We start from the raw sequence: 19,768 nt of genomic DNA, 5'->3' as shown, positions 1-19,768 counted from the left end.
CCGAGAAATCATGGAGGCCGTCCACATTAGAAGAGGAAACGAAAGATGCGTGAGTCAGCCATCGATTAGACTGTGAGATGAGAAATACGAGCATTTGGTGAGCACGTGCGGTAATTTCACATAGACATCGTTGTGAGCCTGTTTACTTAAAGGGCCCCTCACCAGGTTTGACAATTTTGAGCTGACGAGCGCAATTTATACACTGGGCGTTCACGATCACGTCTGCCAAAATCTGCAACGCTACGCGCCGCAGAAATGGGTCAAATTTCAAGCTGAACGCTGCTTGCCCTTCTTCTCGTGGCCGCGCGCCCAGAGAATGAGGGGATGACGTACATGAGAGAATGGCCCTACGTAGATGGTAGTGCTGTGACGTCGGTCCTTTACGTAGACGACTGTGCTCTGACGTCGCCAACAGTAGCACGTGACACTGCGATAAATATTCGACACAACGTGTAGTTTGTGTAATTTGTTGCTTAAATAGATGAATAAAACTTGAGAGTAATAATAAAACACACAAACGGAATGTGTGCGTTGTCTTTTTTAATTTTTACTGCGAATCGCAGCGAGATTCGAGACTAATCTACCTCCGTTTCGCACGCGTTCGTGTTCTCGCGCTTTGCGCATCGTGCAGACGCTACCCCTTACAACGAAACTAATTTTCCACCGCGTTCCAGCGCTCATTAGGCTCATTTATTCTCCCGCGTCTAACTAGATGTTCATGCGGCACACCGCTAGTCTCGCGTCCGTACGACTGAGCTTTCAGGCTCAGTAATAGGTTGGAAGCCAAGTGATCCGCGAGGCCGCATTCGGCATAACTTGCAGAGACGAAGCGCAAAGAACGCCGCCACAACACCGCTCGCGTCTCGGGGGCTCGGGCTCGTTCGGGCACGTCATGCGCTCGTGACATTGAGTGCGCATGGCGTGCTCATGCGTAGGCGTTTTGTGATCCTCCTGCTCGCGTGCCGAAGAGGGCAGGGAAGGGATATGGCTTGCCAAGGCTACACGGGGCGAGCGGCAATGGTTTGCAGCTCGCCTCCTCGCATCATGGTTTCGCGCCGCTAGAAATTATTGTTTTTCTGGGCTTCTAACGGACCGATTAGAAAAATTCTTGTGGCATAATGCTCCTTATTGGGCTCGCAACAACTTACAATGTCTAACTAAAATTCGATATGTCACCTGGTGAGGGGCCCTTTAATGGGCAACAGCCAGAATAGTTCTTTTCGTTTGTAGCACCTGTCACATGGTCCTATAACTTTCCTAGTTTACTTTTTTATGTGTTTCTGAATAAAAAATTCAGTTGAGATTCAGCGCATGTCGTGTGCACTTCTTTTTTTTGTCCGTCGTCGTTTTTTGTGAGCGCTGCACAGTCCTAAGTATGAATGCGAAGCAGATGTTCGTGCAGAAATTTGTCACAGGATGCTTCTTCACTCATGAATGTAGACGATACTTCGAACATGGTTTCATTATTACGTACAAGTCAAAAACACCAAATATGTGCAGAGAAAAAAAAAAATATATATATATATATAATGTGTACAATAATACCACATAAAAAATAAGGAGGAGGAAAATAAACTTTTATTCTGAGTGAGTGCATAGCGCGTCTTAAGTGGGCGGCCTCCTTATTCCAGGTAGCCGCGGTCCACGGCCATCTCTCGAGCCCGCTCTAACGAGCGGCACTGATTATTCGGGTCAGGGTATGACAGCTTGGCCTCCCTCTGCTATTTTGTTATTGCTTGACTGCCTGCGATGCCAGGTTTTCTTCTCAATTAATGTGTTACACGTCACATACACTACGTTATCGCATACAAGACAACCCCCTTTGCTCTCTCAATGTTATACAACACGGTAATGCCAGCCCTCATTATATCTGTATTTCTCAAGTACATTAATGCAGCTAGCATGTATAAGGAACTGTGCAGTGTAAGATGGTTAAAGAAGTGTGAAGAACAGCGAAGAATAAGTTACATATTCAGAAGGTACGCGCTTGTAGCCCGAATAAATATGCACTCCATGCCTGTCAAATGGAATCTACTGTGCTGAAGAGCTTTACTTTGACGATTCCCACAAGAAGAATGGAACAATGGGAGGGACTTGTTCGAGGGGCCTCTTTCTTTGTTAGTTTCGTGACTGAGGTGCTTGTGTATCTTCGTTAGTCAACATGAGTCTCTTTGTGAGACTCATGCTGACTCTAAAGATACACAGGCACAGCCACTCAATGCAACAACAACCACAACAACAGTAAGTAACTGCACTAGTAAACGCCAAAGCAGAGGACGTCACTGAATACCAATTCACATACCTTTCTGTCATCAAAATCGAAAAACCACTCTGCCGTTCGGAGGCGCCCCGATTTACGACAAGAAGAGGTGAGATCCTCTGTACGGGTTTAGTCCATCTACGGTTGCATTTCTTGGTACCAGAGTCAGTGTTATTAGGACATCAGTACATGCTTCGGGTGCAAAAGATATGTCAACCTACAGGCTGATATGCCCGTTCACTCCAGACAAGACAGGCTGCAGATCTTGGAGAAAGCACTGAAAGAGGTGCCTATGCTGCAATCATCATAATGTCGACCGAGTCAACGGTTGCAAATAGAAGAAATGCTGACGTCGAAGTGCAGCCCGCGCGTCGCTCGCTGTTTCTTGCTTTCCGAACACTGCCGCCTGCTTAGTGCTCTTTTTTTTTGTGATCATAAAAGAGAGCCGCAAACAGCTTGAGATGTTCAAAGCGTCGTTTGGCTGCGCGCAGCACCGTTATTTCTGAACAGAAGCCTTTACTCGAAGCTCTTCTATACAAAACGAGCAGCAGCTGACGTCGGTCAATCGCTCCGCTATCGTGTAGATAACGCATAAACAACTAGAAAGTGGATGTCGAGGACCTCTGGTTTGTTCAGAGTCGGCGCAGCAGACTACGACAAGTGCGCTGATGTGGCTGTCATTGTGCAACCACGGCGAATCCGACATCGTCACGCCGACAACTGCCTGCTGCACGCCCCGAGCTTTTGTCGCCTGGTTCCCAGCAATGCTACTCATAAGTCCTTTGTTCTTATCATTGCCTCACATCTGTAGCCAGTGCTCCAGCGCAAGGGGCCATAGAATGTCGCAATATCTAAGGCATAGACGGTAGTTTTGTTGCGTCAGAAATAGTACCGTCGGCTCGCAAAAAAACAATAATAATAATAAGGTATCCGCATCGTCGATCAGAAGCCTGAGGCTTGCGTGCAGCCGCGAATGAGGGCTGGTTAAAAATGACGGCGACACAGGATAAAGGCGGTGGCGTGAAGTTTGAAGTAAATGAAATGTTCCGATGAAGGGATTACAACTCTGAAATCTCTAGCACCGTATCTCGATGCTCTAATCACAATGTAACAGCGCATGCTTTATAAAATAGGACACATTCATGAATGTTTCGCGTGCAAGCTAAGCGCTTTAAGACGCTCGAGGCTTTTTCATAACGCTGAAGGATTACACAACGCGCGAACACACACATTCTTCGCGCTCAAACGAAAAAAAAAACGGGAGAAAATATTGGTCGTAAGCTGTTGTTCGGTCTGTGACCCCAGACTTCGGCGCTATACCTATACCGATTGTTCGTTTTGTGTTGGCAGATCTAAGAAGGCGTGGTTTGCGCATACAACCCAGAAAAAGGAAAAAAAAAAAACAGCAGAGATAGCATTGCGTTCACCTGAAAGCACAAGTAGGTCTCAGTTGCTATACCGTCCGTGTCTTTTGCGCTTCAGCTACTGTAATATGTTACAGTACCAACTAGCTCGGATTCGCGCCCCATTTAAGGGTCTTTTCGCTGTGCAAGAGCAAAGATTTCAAAAAAAAAAAACGAAGTGGACTTTCAACGAAAATGTAGGGCTGAGCGGTGAAAAGTATTCTTGTTGCTGTGTAAAAGACAGCAAATAAAATGGAAGCATGTAGAATAATAAGTTTGTTTATTGTGGATATCATGCGGGCTGAGATAAGATTTAGTGCAATAACAAAAATCATAATTTTTGTACTGCTTAGATTTTCTCTGCAACACATTTGTTCTTTATAGACGTTATTGCGGCAGGAGGTCCACATTTATACTGCTTCCCAGTATTACCATTCTTTGTCTTCGTGCTTGCTTTATGACCACATCAAATGTAAAAGTTTTAAACCCTTTGTTTTCTGAGAAAACGGCACCAGGAAAACAGTGCAGCGGAAATGTTTATAAGAAGAGGAAGAAGACGGAAGTAAGCACACAGAAGCCTATGCCGTGAACCGCAGGGAAGTACACCACTACGTTATTATCACTGAAAACTAAATTTTTATAAAGTGAGCCAAGTGTAGAGACGCAGCGAGGTCTTTGAAGCAACGCACAGGAGTGTGCACGGTAAGCAAGAAGAATAAACGCAGCTGTCAGGTTTTTGTAAAAAGAAATCTGCCATGCAACTTCTAAACTAGCACAGTTTTCAGTAGCACAGGTGCAGCGTTTCAACGAGAGAGATTGTAAAATAATCAAAATGGCCCCGAGTGATGGCTAAACATAAACCAGGGGAAGTGATGTCCTCGAATCACTGCCAATGTTTATTGCCTCGTAGTTTTTGAACTTTTATGTGTAAATGGCACATCTATATTGTATAGATGCGTCATTTCGTGTACTATGCATAGCAAAAAAACCCTGTGATAGGCGTTTACGGTTTACTTGCGTCATTGATTGGTGTTGGACAGCTAAATTAAACAGTTCGCAACGTGCATTTTTACTCTGTCCCTTTTTATTTCTTGCCGTCTTGTTATTGCTTTCTAGCCGCATTACCACGTTACGCAATGTTCCGAAACCAACTTGCCCAACCGCGATAACTTGCTGCATTCCGTGCCACGACATGTACAGGAAGCATGTTACGAAAGTGCGAATAACTCTTTCTTACATAAATCTCCCGACGAAGTCTTCAACTTTCCGATTTATCATTCTGCCCAAACCACTCGAACAGCATCAACGCTATAAGTGGTCTCCATCATCTAGAGATATCGACCTACGTTGTCCCATTTTCGTGTCTACTGCAGAAAGTACAGACACACGTAACAGCGTGTCGCGTGGTCGCGCGTTACCTAATACGCCTCTTTTAACCTTGTCCGCTTAAGTCCGCGGTTAATCCTTTGCAGAATGCGGTCCCATGAAACAAGCTTAGGCGCCAGAAAAACCACTGTCGGGTCTCTTTAAGAAGGCTTGCGGATGCAGTAAGTTCACTCCTAGCCCATTCGTGAGCGTGTATCAAAACACGCTACTTAGGCCAAGCGCTGCGTTAAGGAGCTCTGATCCCAGGCATTAAAATTAGGCTGCCGCTGAGCGCAACATTTCCTTCGTCCGAGAATTCAGCTTTCCATGGCCGCGGCGACGTGATTTTTTCCATTTCCTAAAAAAAAAAAGGAAAGAGTGTATACGACTCATAACGCGGCATGAATAAAAACACTATAACGGCCATATTGGTTGCATATAAAGTGGCGAATAGAGGGGATAATGCTAAACAAGAAAGAAACCGGAGTTTTCCCCAAAATCCGCATCTGTCCAGGTGGAAATTTGCCTGTCCGTACAAAGGCAGTCTCGGGCGTCGTGCTTCCCTTGTGGTTTGAGAAAACATGCGGGTGAAACCAATAAGATGGTAGTGCAGAATGTAAGTTATGATAATATATCCGGTTAAATTGAAAACAAGGTATGCTTATATCACTTATATTTTACGCCACGTACGCAGTAATGCATCTATGAGGCGGCCTGAAGTCTTATAACATTCCTGAAATGTTCTATGCGGCCTTTGAGTGACTCTATGCATGTATGGCATCCTGCATACTGTCTACTTTTCACTGGCGGTCTACGCTGAAGCGTTGCAATTGAACGTGAACCGTATAAAAGTACGCACAATTAAAGCATACGCAGACATCCTTTGTCTCATCATCACGAATAGAGAGCGTCAGCTTCCTGCAACCATTAACATACTAATGCCAGCTAGTTTTCTTGTGCAAGTTTGCCTAAGCTAATATCATTCAACCTTTTTAATTGGTTGTAATATATATGATCAGAGATCACAGTCCTATTCGTGACAGAGATATTTAAGTCTTTGACTTCCTAAATTATAGAAATGTTTATTGAAGAATTTTCAGTTCTTGATTAAGGGGGTGACATTGGATGTAAACGCTTTCAATTCGTCCTGAAGTTTAGTCTTCTTTAGCACGCTATGTCTTGCGTCATTTTTTTTCTGTGATTTCGAGGCACCCCACATACTGGGCTTAACGTGGATAAGAATACCCTTCTCACTTGCTGCAAGCTACACTTTTTCATCTGGTCTTTCAGACTGCGAGACGATTGCGAGCCTCGCGACAACAACCACCGGCCCTTGAATAGTCAAAGCCGCCATGTAAATACGAAATGGACGATGAACACGTATTTGCACTTCGGTGCCGCATCATCGTACGTCTCAAAATGGTATGCGCGTTCGATACCAAACGTAGTTGCATGTCTTTACCACGTCCACATTCTTCGAGCACCGGACTACTCTGCCTTATGTCATACCGTAATCGGCAGAAATGAGTCGTCTGTAGAAGATCCACCACTTTCTGTCGTCTGCACATGAACTATCACCGTCATGGACCAAACTGATCTGGAAACCCGTTTATAGACTTTTTTTTTTGCTTATTTCTGTCCAAGTCTTCTTTATTTTTTTTTCTTACTTACCCATCTTATTTCGTCTTTCTCTCCTCCTGTATTCCTTTCCTATATCTTTTCCTTCCTCCCGAAAGAGTAGGCATGTGTTGTGCCCATCTAGATCACAGTTGTGAGCCTGCTTCCCTATTCCTTTGCGCTTTTGTGTACTTGTGAACGCATATCAAATCAGGATAATAATTAAGCGGGCAAGATGGGACATATGACATATTTACTGCATGGAGCAAGAAATACTCTTCGTCTGTCCAAACCAGAAATATCATTTGGTATAGTTCGGTGCCCCTTTCGCAGATATATGTTTTGCGAAGGAAAAAACAGACGAACAATAAATGAGCAAGCAGAAGTGCAAGTTTGGGAGGGAGGGGGGGGAGCGAAGAGGTCGGCTAGTTGAAGCAGTAGTTTTTTTACTTATCAACGCGGCTGTACTTACTTGCTTGTTGCTGCAGTATACTGCTGACACCTAGTCCGGTGCGACCCTATCACACCTTCGGCCTGTTGGACCGTCTGCCGATCGCCAGGCTGACGGATGAAGATGGATGGACAACCCAGACATTCTTACGGCGCAGAGTGCAAGCAACTACATTAAGGAGGTCTGACTGAGCTGCCATTAACGTCGTTGCGAAGATGCTTCACCTTTCTTTTTTTTTAAACTTTTCGTGCCTCTTCCAGTATAATTTTTGTCCTCTACTCCTCCTAGACTGGTTAAAGATAAGCGTGCTCGTCTCCGGAGCCATATTCTACAACTAATCTGGGAAAGCGCTATATAAAATGCACTAGGCACTGGGCGCCAATGCGACTATGAAGACCGAGTACCCCTGTTTGGGTTCTCATTTTTCTTTTATGCGCAATACATGGGCACGTGTTGGCACATTTAGGTGGCTTCGGCTTCTCGTTGCAGAGAAATATATACATATAAACGTAAAGTAATAAACTGGCGCCGAACAAGGTTGAATGAAGGCGGTTGCGGTCAGTTGTTAATTTTATGGCGTTTTTTTTTTTCGACCCTAGGTAGGAAATACCATTCGTTGAAGCAATGATTCCAGAATTTTTATTACCCTACTTTTAGCGCAGTGACCGGTACAAACCACAGGCAAGTAGTGGGTAACGGTACCTTTATAATATATTTGGGAGGCTAGTTTAAGCGTCATTGCTGATGAACAACGGGCGAAATGAGTGAGGCGCCTACTTAAAGATCGTTCCACCGTTCAGTATAAATCGAAGTTGTGTATCAGTTTTTTTCGTTTAAAATAAAAAAAAAAACATTTCATTAGGCGGATTGCAATGATTTCAGAAAAAGATATTAGCGGCACTCATGTGTCTTTTGCGAGCCCTGATACTTAAACTACATCTTACGAACGTTATATAGATGACGCAGAAGAAAAGGACAGCTTAAGCGGTAACTTAAGTGGAAAAGTGTGACATTCTTTTAGGGGCTAAGCTCCTTAAGGCGGCACCCGTTCGTCCCTCGTAGTCGTAGTAGTAGTCGTAGTGCGTAACCATTCTTACGCTTTGACCTCCAAGGTGGTGCCGGTGGGAGATTTTTCCTGTGCGTTGTTGAACAATAAAAAATTCGCAGCGTGCGCGTTAACTAAAAGCCGAATTCTTCTGTCTCTCATTCCCCATTAGCAGCCATTGGCATGTTTTAGTAGGAAACGTTTAGTAGAAGTAGAAGTGTAAGTGTTAGCTAAAAGCCGACTTCTTCTGTCTCTCATTCCCATTAGCAGCCATTGTTTACCTCCAAGGTAGTGCCTGGTGAGATTTCTCCTGTGCGTCATTAACAATAAAAATTTTTGTTCAAAACGCCGTTGATTGATGAAATAAACCAATGAAAGACGCCAGATTTTTGTAAAAGCAAAACGAAAGAACGCCAGATGTTTCTAAAGCAAAATGAAAAGACGCCAGCTGCTTACGAAAGACGCCAGATGTTTTCTAAAGCAATGGTTTTCTAAACAATGAAAATGTCACAGCGTACATGTAAAATTAAAGTGAGCTGCAAGTCGTCATAACTCATCGAACCTTTAGTATAAAGAACGCGCCCGATCTCACGTCGGTGATGATGTACTGGGCAGAATTCACGGAAGATTCACGGTTTACCGATGAACCTGCGCAGCTTCGCCCACTCATCATCATTCACTCCGTGGATATGCTGTGATTTTTCTTAAAGGGCCAAGTCCACTCTAAGTGAAACTGAGAAAAATGCAGTCTTTTGCTGCCGACAGTATGGTCGGGCCTGCTCCAACAATTTTTGCCAGTTTACTCATGTCGCCAAAATACCTCAAATCTATATTGCGGCTAAATTCCACACAGCCCACTATTGCCGGTATGCAGGAGCAAAATTTGGATTTGGCTCTTATGGATTGTAACATTTCATTTGTGCTCGAATTTTCTCGTAAAGAAGTCTAAATCGCAGCGCATGGACGATATACCGATATTCTGCGACAAGATTAACACCATCCTTCTGTTTCCGTCCGTGCCGTCCTTTGTTCCATGGGCGTAATGGCGATTACTCTATTGTAGAACAGGGTGGTCCTTCCAGGTAAAAGACGCACCATTCTCGACTGTCGGCAGCATTTTCTTGTTGTTGGCATCTATTGAAGGCCTTCAAAAAAGCTTCGGCTCTTCTTCTTCTTCTTAGCTAGTTTTCTGGCGCGCCGTTTTGGATCACTTCTTCTACTTCAAAGACTAAATAGGTGCCCAATATCTTAATTTCATTTGTCTTCTGTTTCGTACATACCGTCTTGCAGAGAAAGAAAGACGTGTTATTGTAGCGCGAAACTCGAAAAGAAATACCAAGAAGCCGAAAGAAGAAGGAAAGTCGGCCTCTTACTTTTTATATTCGAGTTTTGAGCTGCAACGTCATCTCCTTCAGTAGGTACCATTTCACCCAAGAAAAACTAATTGTGGAACGAAAGCGCGATAGCAGCACAGCAACTAGGACACAAATGAAACAGACTGGATGCGGTCATGCTGGTTGTTCTGGTTACTATTGTTGGCGCAGCGCTTGTTCACCGGATCTGGCCAGTTTGATTCAAACAGATGCAGGATCTGGCTAATTTTTATTCGAAACTGGTTTTCTTTTGTTCACGTTACAATCAGAAATCGCCCCATTTTTATGACAATTGATTTAAAAATACTCAGGCGCGCTTAGGCGCCCAGTTTCAGTTTCTGAATTTGGCTCTTTTAGAAAAAAAAACGCCGCAAGTTTTCTTTTTGAGTGAAAAGCATTCCTTTAGCATCCCTCGAACCATTGCCAAATATCAATCAATTATTTTTCGCTAAGCAGCTTTCGAAATGACTTCTACGGATGCTCTTTTTTTAATAGTAATAACAATTTGTTGGTGCGTAACGTCCCTAAACCACGGTAATAATTACGAGGGCCGCCGTAGTGGAGGGCTTCGGAACTGTTGACTATCTGAAGATCGTTAACGGGAACCTAAATCTAAGTACACGGGTCTCAAGCGTTACGCCCTCCATCGAAAATGCTCTCTTATTTTTGGAATATTCGGTTATGCGTATCGCAGAAAAATATAACCGTTCTATTTGGTTTGTTTCACTCAAAGCTGAAATGATTACACTGGTATAAATGTTGCGGTTTCTTATAGTTGTCACTTTACACGAGTAAATACAGATTCGAAGTGCAGTTATTCTCTGTACAATGACGACAGGCACAGTTGTCCCTTTAAGAGAAATCCTCGAGTCTACATATGAAACGGACAGTACGCACTCCATTATTAATTCCAAGTGCGATTACTACACAACTGTAACCAGGTGGGCTCAGAACCGCCAGACATGTAGACTCATAAACTAGTGTAGCGCTCAGCTTTCCAGCAGCCACACAACCACGACGAGTTTGCTAGTGCACTCGAATAAATTGATTCGGGCCCAATATGCCCCTATTGCGAAGCTGCTTCTTGTAGCTCTCTAATCACAGAATTTACTTCCTGAAATTGGCGCAACTGTCGCAGACGAAAAAACTGTGCCACGTTGAGGCCTCTAGTTGGTTATAGCTCTCACAGATGTTTGTGAATAATTACTATAAATGCGAAAATGTTCTGCACCAAGGACGTGAAGTAATTTCCCCTCATGAGATAGTATCCAGAAAGCTTGTAGTGGGTATTGACAAACGCACGGTGTTAATGACTAAGTGGCGAAGCGCTCATAGTTTTCTGGTTTGCGTAATAATTCTCCGAGTAAGCGTGAATGCTCGAAAGTGTTTCTGGACGAACAGTTTTTTATTCACATAAGGGAACACACAAATGTTCGACACCGGCTAACGAAATACAGTGTGATAAAGGTCCGAACTAATAAAATAAATGTCATATCTACTGGATATTCATAAAAAAAAAAACAAAAAAGCTTGCAAGTAAGTTACATAACGCAAACTTCACCACCATTGAAGTTTACTTCATCATCATCTTCATCTCATTTTCTCCTAATGTCGAAGAGTGGTCCACTGCTCCTCGCGGCATCGATGAGAATGTGTCACATGGTTGATATGGTGGATAAAGCGAAATTCAAGCCAGTAAAGCCTGAATTCTTTGTTGGGCGAGCCTGATACCAGAAAAGGAAGTAATTCACGATGAAACGATGGCGGTGGCCGCAATCGCTGGTCGTTCATAGTTCGATCAGAAGATAAAAGGCGTTGGCATTTCTACGTTCTAACCTTACCGTTGGTGTTTAAATGTGTTGGATAATTAACTCAACTAAACACGTCGTACGCGCAATGTTATCAGATTCCCATTATTTCTGGCGCTCCGTGTGCCGAACAACAGCACTGAGCTCTAGCAGGTGGCACATGGCCACAATTAAATGAAGAAAAACAAATAGGTACCCGTGTCAAAGTGTTACCAGATCAGTCACCAGTGTACCCCATCCTCGAAGAGCCAAATTACCTCGCATGAATAATTAATGAATTAGATGACAAAGATGACAAATTAGATGACAAGGAAGGGAGGTTAACCAGAAGTTTGTATCCGGTATGCTACCCTGCACTGGGGTTGGGGAATAGGTGGTTGAAAGCTTGAGAGAGAAAATAAATAATAAGGAAAAAAAAAACAATCAAAACCACACACACATGAGAGCGTTCCGCTCAGAGGCACTCTGACAGGCCAGTGGATCGCAGGAAGGCTAGTAGTGCTTGTAAAGCCTTCTTCTGCGGCGTTATGTCCGGACGATGGCGTAGTAGTCTTTCTTCTGATAGGGGCTGGTCGTCTAGCTTGCTGAAAGCATGACAAAGAGATTGTCTCTGTGTGCTATACTCCGGACAGTCACACAGAACATGTCGAATGGTTTCTTCGTCGCCGCAGTGTTCACAGGCGGTGGTGTCGGTCATCCCTATGCGGAATGCATACGCAGGGGTAAACGGGACGCACAGCCATAATCTACACAGAACGGTAGCGTCACCTCGTCGCAGTCTTCATGGCAGTCGAAGGCTTAACGTGGGATCAAAGGAGTGTAGTCGTGCATGCATGAATTGTGGCTCATTACAATTTGACATGGTGCATTGGCGAGCGAGCATGCGGAGTTTCCGAGCAGCGTCTGTCTTAGAAAGAGGTATCGACAGGTCGCATATGGACTGGACGGGCAGCTTGATCGGTCCGTTCATTGACGATAATCCCATATTGACTTGGTAGCCATTGAAATGTAATGCGGTGTCCTTTCTCGGTTAGGCGGTGGAACAACAGCGGCGGTCGTGATTCCAACGATTGCCAAAACTATCAAGTTCAGGACGGCTCACCCAACAACATCGACGGCAGCAGAGCTCACAGCGCTTCGCGCCGCGCTCCTTTTCATTAACGACCAAATGAGAAAAAGGTGGGTGATTTTCTACGACTCCAAGGCGGCACTGCAGTCTCTACTGTCGACTTTAAGCCGCGGTCCGCACGAACAGTTGGTATTTGAAATTTTGATGAGGTAATTTTCCTGCTTATGAAGTTGTGGTCATGTTTCTCAGATGTGTCCATCACACCAACTGCAGAAAAGGAGAGAATTCTCACCGGGTTTAAACAACTATTTTTGCCTAGCACGCTATATGGAAAGCCAATAACAGTATCTTAAATTCCCAACTGGAACAGCCGCTGCCCTAGGTCGTCAGGCCTAGTAACGGTGTTGCTACGGCGCTAAGCACCTTTGTTTCCGAGCCGGATACACACAAAGCTATTTCTTTGTACGAAGCAGGTAACCTGATACGCAGTAAGTATGCAGCGACCATCTCGCGATAATTTGCCTCAGAGTTCAGCGGGCATCGGGTATCCTTCCTGATGCGCACAAATAGTGCCAGTATCTGTTTAGAATAGAAATAGAAACAGTATCTGTTTGACGTTTATCTGAGCAGTAGGAGCACATAAGAAAAAAAAAACTCGGACCGTCATATACACGATTTATTTTGATGTCGTACGTTCAACTGTTCCAACTGGCCCAACAACGACCGTAATTAACAGTGAACTGTGGGAATCGAGCTCCTTTGGCGCCTCGTTCCCCAACTAGCGCGTGTGCTGGTCCCGCGCGGCTCGAGCGCCGGGAACCGCCGCTAATCGGCGCCATGGCTACCGTGGCTACGCCACCAGACCTTTTTGCTCGGTGCGAGCCTTGCTTTGGTCTTCCGCGTACGAGCCACGCGTCCGAACATGCCTGAACAATGCTCACGCCGCCAAGCTAGCCTACGTCATTGCGCAACGCCTGTCCTCATTGGCCGCCAGTGACAACCCCCTTCCCCCTTGAGCTCGCTTCTGTCCGGCGCTGGCTTGTCAGCGTCAGATGCTCTCAGGCCTGCACGAGAGATGGACGCGCAGCTCTAGCAGGCGGCTTTTCGTTAGTGTGCTCGACTGCTGCCCTTTGTGTGATAGTCGTAGCGCCGCTGGCAAGCGTACTCGATCGGTCTTGCAGAGTTCCCTTTACGGCCTGCAAGCCCGCGACTGTCGTACTGTGCTGCATCTTGTGTTAATAAACCCGTGTTTGTTGACATCTTGCCTTGAGTGCCTTTTCTGCGCCGTGCCGAAGAGTCGACGAACCCTGCCCTAGCGTCTTTGTTCGCTGCGGCAGTGGAGAACGGCACGTCCCTTGCCGGTCGCCTCGTAGGGTACATACATAAATTTTTAGATGCGAAGTATCTTAAAGGGGCCCTGCAACACTTTTCGAGCATGCTCAAAAAGCGCTGCCGATCGGTAGTCGAGGCTCCCGAGAACACGCGAGCCAAATATTATAGCGAGGCGCACGGCCTGGAATTTACAATAAATTCTCAGTCAGCTGAAAATCGCTCCCTCTTCTCTCGACAAATGATGTATTAGTCCGCAAAATATGACGCGATTGTCGGCAGTTCCACCATTGGCTGATGTTATAATCACGATAACACCGTCATTATTACTTTCGTTGTTAATTTTGAGTTCAATAAGTAGATAATATGTATGTTTATATTCTGTTATCGCGTTCAAAAAACCGAACAAACATTAATATTAGCACTTCCGGTCTCACCGACAGCTCGTCTGCTCGTAGTTGCGTGGTTCCGTTTTCTTCGCCATGCGCAGTGCCGAAAACGTGGATATTTCTGTGCTTTTGACCATCGCCGGTTGCCGTTGAGAGTGGCAGCCGTTCGAGTGTTGCCTCGTCAGCTGGGAACTGCATCGTCGGCACGTTCTCACGACCGACCGAGGCAGCCGTGCAGCATGTCTCCGATAACAATGCTGGCGTCCGGTAATGGCGGCGCTTCGGGGTCGTCTGCCAGTGCCGTCTTACGAGGCGGTGTATCGGAGTATGGGCCGAAACCGATCTCAGCTGTCATTCATTCCAAACGAGCGCGCAGGTTTGCTTCCATGGTTGGCAAAGCGATGAAAACACTACGGCGTTCGAGGGGCACACCAACATTACCAAACCGACGCGCGATTTTCAAGCACGCGCGATACGGCTCCGCTCGACGAGAACGACGCAAGCCGACCGGAAGTGGCGGCACAGACCACGTGGTTGCGCCCAGACGTCAGAGAGAAAAAAATGAAGAAAAAATTTCCGCCGGCGCTCTTGGGCGGAGCCTCGCTCGTCTGCGCTCCCTCCCTCGACTCGCTGCCTAGCTCTCTGCGCGCTCGCGGCGTTGAGTTGAGGGAGAAAGCTGCGGAACGTGATATCTAAATTTGGTAACACCACTTAGACTTGACGGATTCGAAAAATTTTTGCGGCATATGACTCGCGAAGAGTCATACGTCAATAATGAGACTATTCCAATATAACTAAGAAAGGTGTTGCAGGGCCCCTTTAAGGCGGAGCTCAATCCGGTGGTGGTGGTGTGCGGCGTGACCACCCTTACTGCGCATGCGCATACCCTCTCCACACACCTCCTCTCCACTCACCTCTCTCCTTCCCCTCTCCACTTTCCCTCTCCCCTCCCCCTTTCCACTCTTCCTCTGAAACGCGGGCTAGAAATGCCGAAATTCTCTCCTGCGCAACGCCGCGATGAGCTCGAGCGCATGCGCGTCCCCTCCCCTTCTCTATCCTCTTCTACGCTGCCCCCCTCTCGCCCGCCTGTCGACCGCGTTCCCCGCTCGCCCTGTGAGAGTTAACGGCCAGGCTAGATGGAAGATACGACGCGCGTAGCGTCCCTCTTCGCGTTCCACGACGCGAGGTCGGTAGCATGCCCAACGAACGCCAACGGAACGCGATCATGCAAGTGCTCCGGCTTCGCATCGCCTCATGGTCCCCTTTAGCGGGAGATAGCGTAATTTTTTGTTGTGACCACTTCTCACCGACCAAACCGCATTGCAAGAGTACCCTCGGCGGAATACAACGTCTTAGTATCATTGTTTTTTGCAATAAGTACGCTTAATTGCATAACGGTACACAACGTGTTAGTCTATGTTTTTTGTTTCAATAAATACGCTTATTTACAATCCGGAATACCAGTTTCATGCGCACTCTATCAGACACGCTTGAGTTTTGCGCCATGGCGAATGATCATGCCACGATTGCCGTGAACGTCTACCAGTAAACAGTTATCACTTTATTAAATATTCGATTTCTATCTCATACGTGACACCTTTACTCGAAGCGCAAGCACAGTCTGTTCAAAAGATGCAGATATCAAGAGCCGAGCAAAATATGTTGCGTGTTGCTTTCAATCGCTGAGCAGAGTGAACAGATAAGGTGGAATATCCTGTCGCATGAGAACTTTTCCAGCAAACTTCGCGAAGGTTACTGCAGAAACTAGTGTACTTCGATGAGGCGAATTCTTTCCTGACGACTCTATGCAGCCACGTAGAACGCCGTTCTTCGTCGTTTTTCTCGCACGGAATGCAAACATAAACGAGACTTCCAGATCACGTCCGGTCGCATCTTCATGACGCGGTATGAAAGCGACGAAATACTCCTAGGGACTGGGGGCCACGCTGTGCGTTCGATGCGCGCGCACCCAAAGCGCTTGTAAGGGATATGGTGGTGCGAGGTCACTTAATGCGAGTAAACCAATCGCATCGGCGGCGGCGCGCAGAAAACACATTCGACACTGTGAAATTTTTCTAGCGATTCTACCGAGGATGGAATTGCGGCACCACCTCTCAGCCTACCGGCGAAGCTCTCGATTGTTTCGCTTGCAGCTGCGTGGCCACGGATGGACACCGTTCGCCTTCGGTGTAAAGTGCCTTGCAGTTGAAAGAAAGAAAGAAAGAAAGAAAGAAAGAAAGAAAGAAAGAAAGAAACAAAGAAAGAAAGAAAGAAAGAAAGAAAGAAAGAAAGAAAGAAAGAAAGAAAGAAAGAAAGAAAGAAAGAAAGAAAGAAAGAAAGAAAGAGAAATTAACACCATCTTCCCAAAGGGAACCCTGATGGGATGCGAAGCATCAGCGTTGCGCACGGGTGGCGTCACGCGTTGAACGGCGCTTACGTGGGTGCTGCGGTGAGCGCTGGAAGATTCGTTTCAAGCGATGGCTGGCGTAGGTCTTGTCGTTTCTTCAAAATGAACACGGGCGCTGGACCGGAGCTGGCGCGCGTTTCGCCTTGACTACCACGGCCTTGTGATCGGTGAAGTGCACGCTGAGAGGTTCCTGCAGACATTCGACGTCGAAGTTGCCAAAGACCAGGTCGATGCACGTTCCCCTTATCGTGGTGCGTAGTTTCCGTTCCACCGACACGCAGTTCAGCGAGTGCACGTCACGCATGTAATCGACGAGCCATTCTCCTCCTCCTCCGCTGACGTCAACGTTGAAGTCTCCCGCGACTATAAGAGGCGCGCGTCGACACGCCTCGCCTGCAATCAGTCAGCGTCTCCTCCAGACAGCGCTGAACCTGCTCCTTCGGCAGGTTGGGAGCGAGGTACCGCGCGAGGATCGCGACGTCGCCGACGCGCACGGCAACGCACTCGGAGCAGGAGCGTCTTCGAGAGGTTCCGGATCGCTCTTCCAGGTCGACTTTAAACGCGCGTAGCGCACGCCGACTCCGAGCGTAAACGGCGACTCCTCCCGCCGCCGAACGTTCCAGTAGCGTTCCGGTAGCGGCAGGTGTTGCGGGCGAACGGACGAGGCGGCAGCTGCGTGCGCTGCGGCGAGCGCGCGGCAGGCGAGGGCATAGAGTTTCTTACAATAATACCTAGAGGGGAATCTGGCGCTAGTGTCTACGCGGGCTCCTTGAGCGGCGCTTCAACCACCATGGGAATGATGGGAAGTACAGGCTTTGGATTTGCTTTGGATGGATTAGGTTCTTGAGATTCGCGACGCTCGTTTGCAGAGTGTAAAACAAAGCGATATGAAGTTATTTCTAATTCGAAGTTGCTTTATTCTTTTGTGCATAAAACTTACTGCAAAAAGTTTGCGTGACCGTGGGATACAACTGAAACCTGGACAAATTTAACTACCAGGGTATGCATTGCTCTGCAACTGTGTTCCAGATTTGGCATCACAATATAATGAATTATTTTCTTTACAGCACTTGAAACAAACGCGCTTGTCTTTCCCTCGAAAGTACCCATTATCTATTTATAGAAATAACAGTACCGTATTGAGTGAGAAACACTTAACGTATCGTCTGCTGCGATGCCACGTGCGTCTGTCCAAGTGGTCTGCCTCCAACGCATCTCTAGTTTTGTTGTGAAGTCGAGTCAGAGGAGCGTCAAGGTGCGTCTACTTAGCTTTGCCGTCGTTTTGCAGCCGATTTGAACGAGTTTTGGCAAGACGCGCTTATCAAAAGACGTGAACTCTACGCAATTTCCTGCACTGGCATGGGACGCTACATCTGTGCGCAGCGGTGAGTGCACGACGCTTTATTAAAACTGTCATATACAACCTGTAAAGTTGCAACGAAACAGCAAATCAAGAGATCTTGCGGTCTTCAGCCTCTTTGAACAACAAAGGCACTGCTTGAGTGCTTTGTAACGCACCACACTATCCACGCCTCGCCAAGAACGAAACTGAAACTGTAGAAGAAGATCCGTAGACAGTTCGCAAGCTAACGAAATCTAATCCGAAGCCTGTACTTCCCATCATTCCCATGGTGGTTGAACGATCGCAGCGCCAGTTTTCCTGTCTAGGTTATTGTATGAAACTCTATGGGGCGAGGGAGAGTGACGTCAGCGCGCACTGCGAGGAGAGCGTGACGTCAACGCCCAGCTGCGGCGTGACCTATTTGGCACCGCTCCAACATCTGCGGCGAGGGGAGCGCGTTGTGGCGCGTTCGTACGGACGCACGGAGGGACAGCGTTACACAGGCCAGTCAAAGAGCTGCTTCGCATCTAAAAGAAAGAAAGAAGAGCATTACGTCAGCCACGCCCACGCCAAGTTTCGGTTGACCCCATCTCACCGATTGAGGAAGGGTGCCTGAATTTTTTTAAATGCGGAGCATTTCTTAGTCACACCTGCGGCGTCGGCCGCCGTCCACACCCCCACTGCGCATGCTCGGCTCGTCTCGTGCCGGCAGCAAGCCTCTCCTCTCCTTCCCTCGCATGCTCGGCTCGTCTCGTGCCGGCAGCAGGCCTCTCCTCTCCCTCCCTCCCTCCTCTCGATCGAACGCGGGCGGTCTGTATATAAGCGGCGGAGCGCGCGTTCGGAATTCAGTCAAGGGCGTCTTTACTTGGCTTTCGCTCGACTTGACGCTTTGCTTGACTCGAGTAGGTGCGATGGGAGCAACAGTACTTTCAATCAGCGTCCCACCACTCGTTGAAGGCAACCTTACCCCACCCTCACCGGTCGTCGGCGTCAACAACAGCAAGCAACGCAGAAGACAAGGCTGCGAAGAGACGAGCATACGACGCTGAACGCAAGCGTTTGAAGCGTGCTGCGGACGCGGAATTTCGTGCACGCTGGAGCCGTTCAAGTGGTATTTGGTGTGCGCATGGTGCAAAAATTAAGCATTCCCTAACCATAACCCAATTACGCAACATTCACGCGATACCCCCACCACTCTGCGACGCATTTACTCGAGTTCCCCCCGTGGGAAGATGCGGGCGACTTTTTTTGAGGTAAAACTCATGCGGAGCAATCATTTACCAAGCATAGTAACCTTCTAGCTTAAAGACTATGAAGGCGGCGGAAAGCTTTTGCATCTCAGCGTGTTATGTAAAAACTGATAAAGATGCCAAGCAGGTATCAAGAAAAAACCTTGCCAGCTGGCCAGCTCGAACATGGAGGCTTTTGCGATATAGCGCACTTGAGCAGTGTTGGAACACTTGGCTCCATTGGCGTTTATAGGTACCAGCATCCGATATGGTAAAGGGCAATTAATTTTAAGTCTCCGAGCCACTTATTTCTCACATACCACAGAATACAAGGTACACTCTATAACTTTCCTTTTAAGGCGAAAGCCTTACATGTCTCATCAAACGCAAAAAATTGACCGTTGGCGTTAACTCAAGTGATGCGAAAATCGTATCATGTGACAACTTCATATGATGCCGTCAACACCACTTCGTGAAACGTGGGCCGATCCTGGAGACAGTGCGAAACCCTCTTAGGTGCTGAAAGCTTACCGGGCAGGATTACTACAATTTTCTGAGAAGAAAAAGAAGATATCTTTCGCCTTCGAGTCGTCTTTAGGGATGGATGGATGGAGGGAAAAAACTTTCATTTTGTCAGTAAGGTGCGGACGCTTCCGTGTTAAGCGCTAGACATATGGTGCG

Source organism: Rhipicephalus sanguineus, chromosome 2 (assembly GCF_013339695.2).
Source record: "Rhipicephalus sanguineus isolate Rsan-2018 chromosome 2, BIME_Rsan_1.4, whole genome shotgun sequence".
Classification (NCBI taxonomy): Eukaryota; Metazoa; Arthropoda; class Arachnida; order Ixodida; family Ixodidae; genus Rhipicephalus; species Rhipicephalus sanguineus.
The sequence above is the reverse complement of the archived record's forward strand: the minus strand, read 5'-3'. Positions refer to the sequence as shown.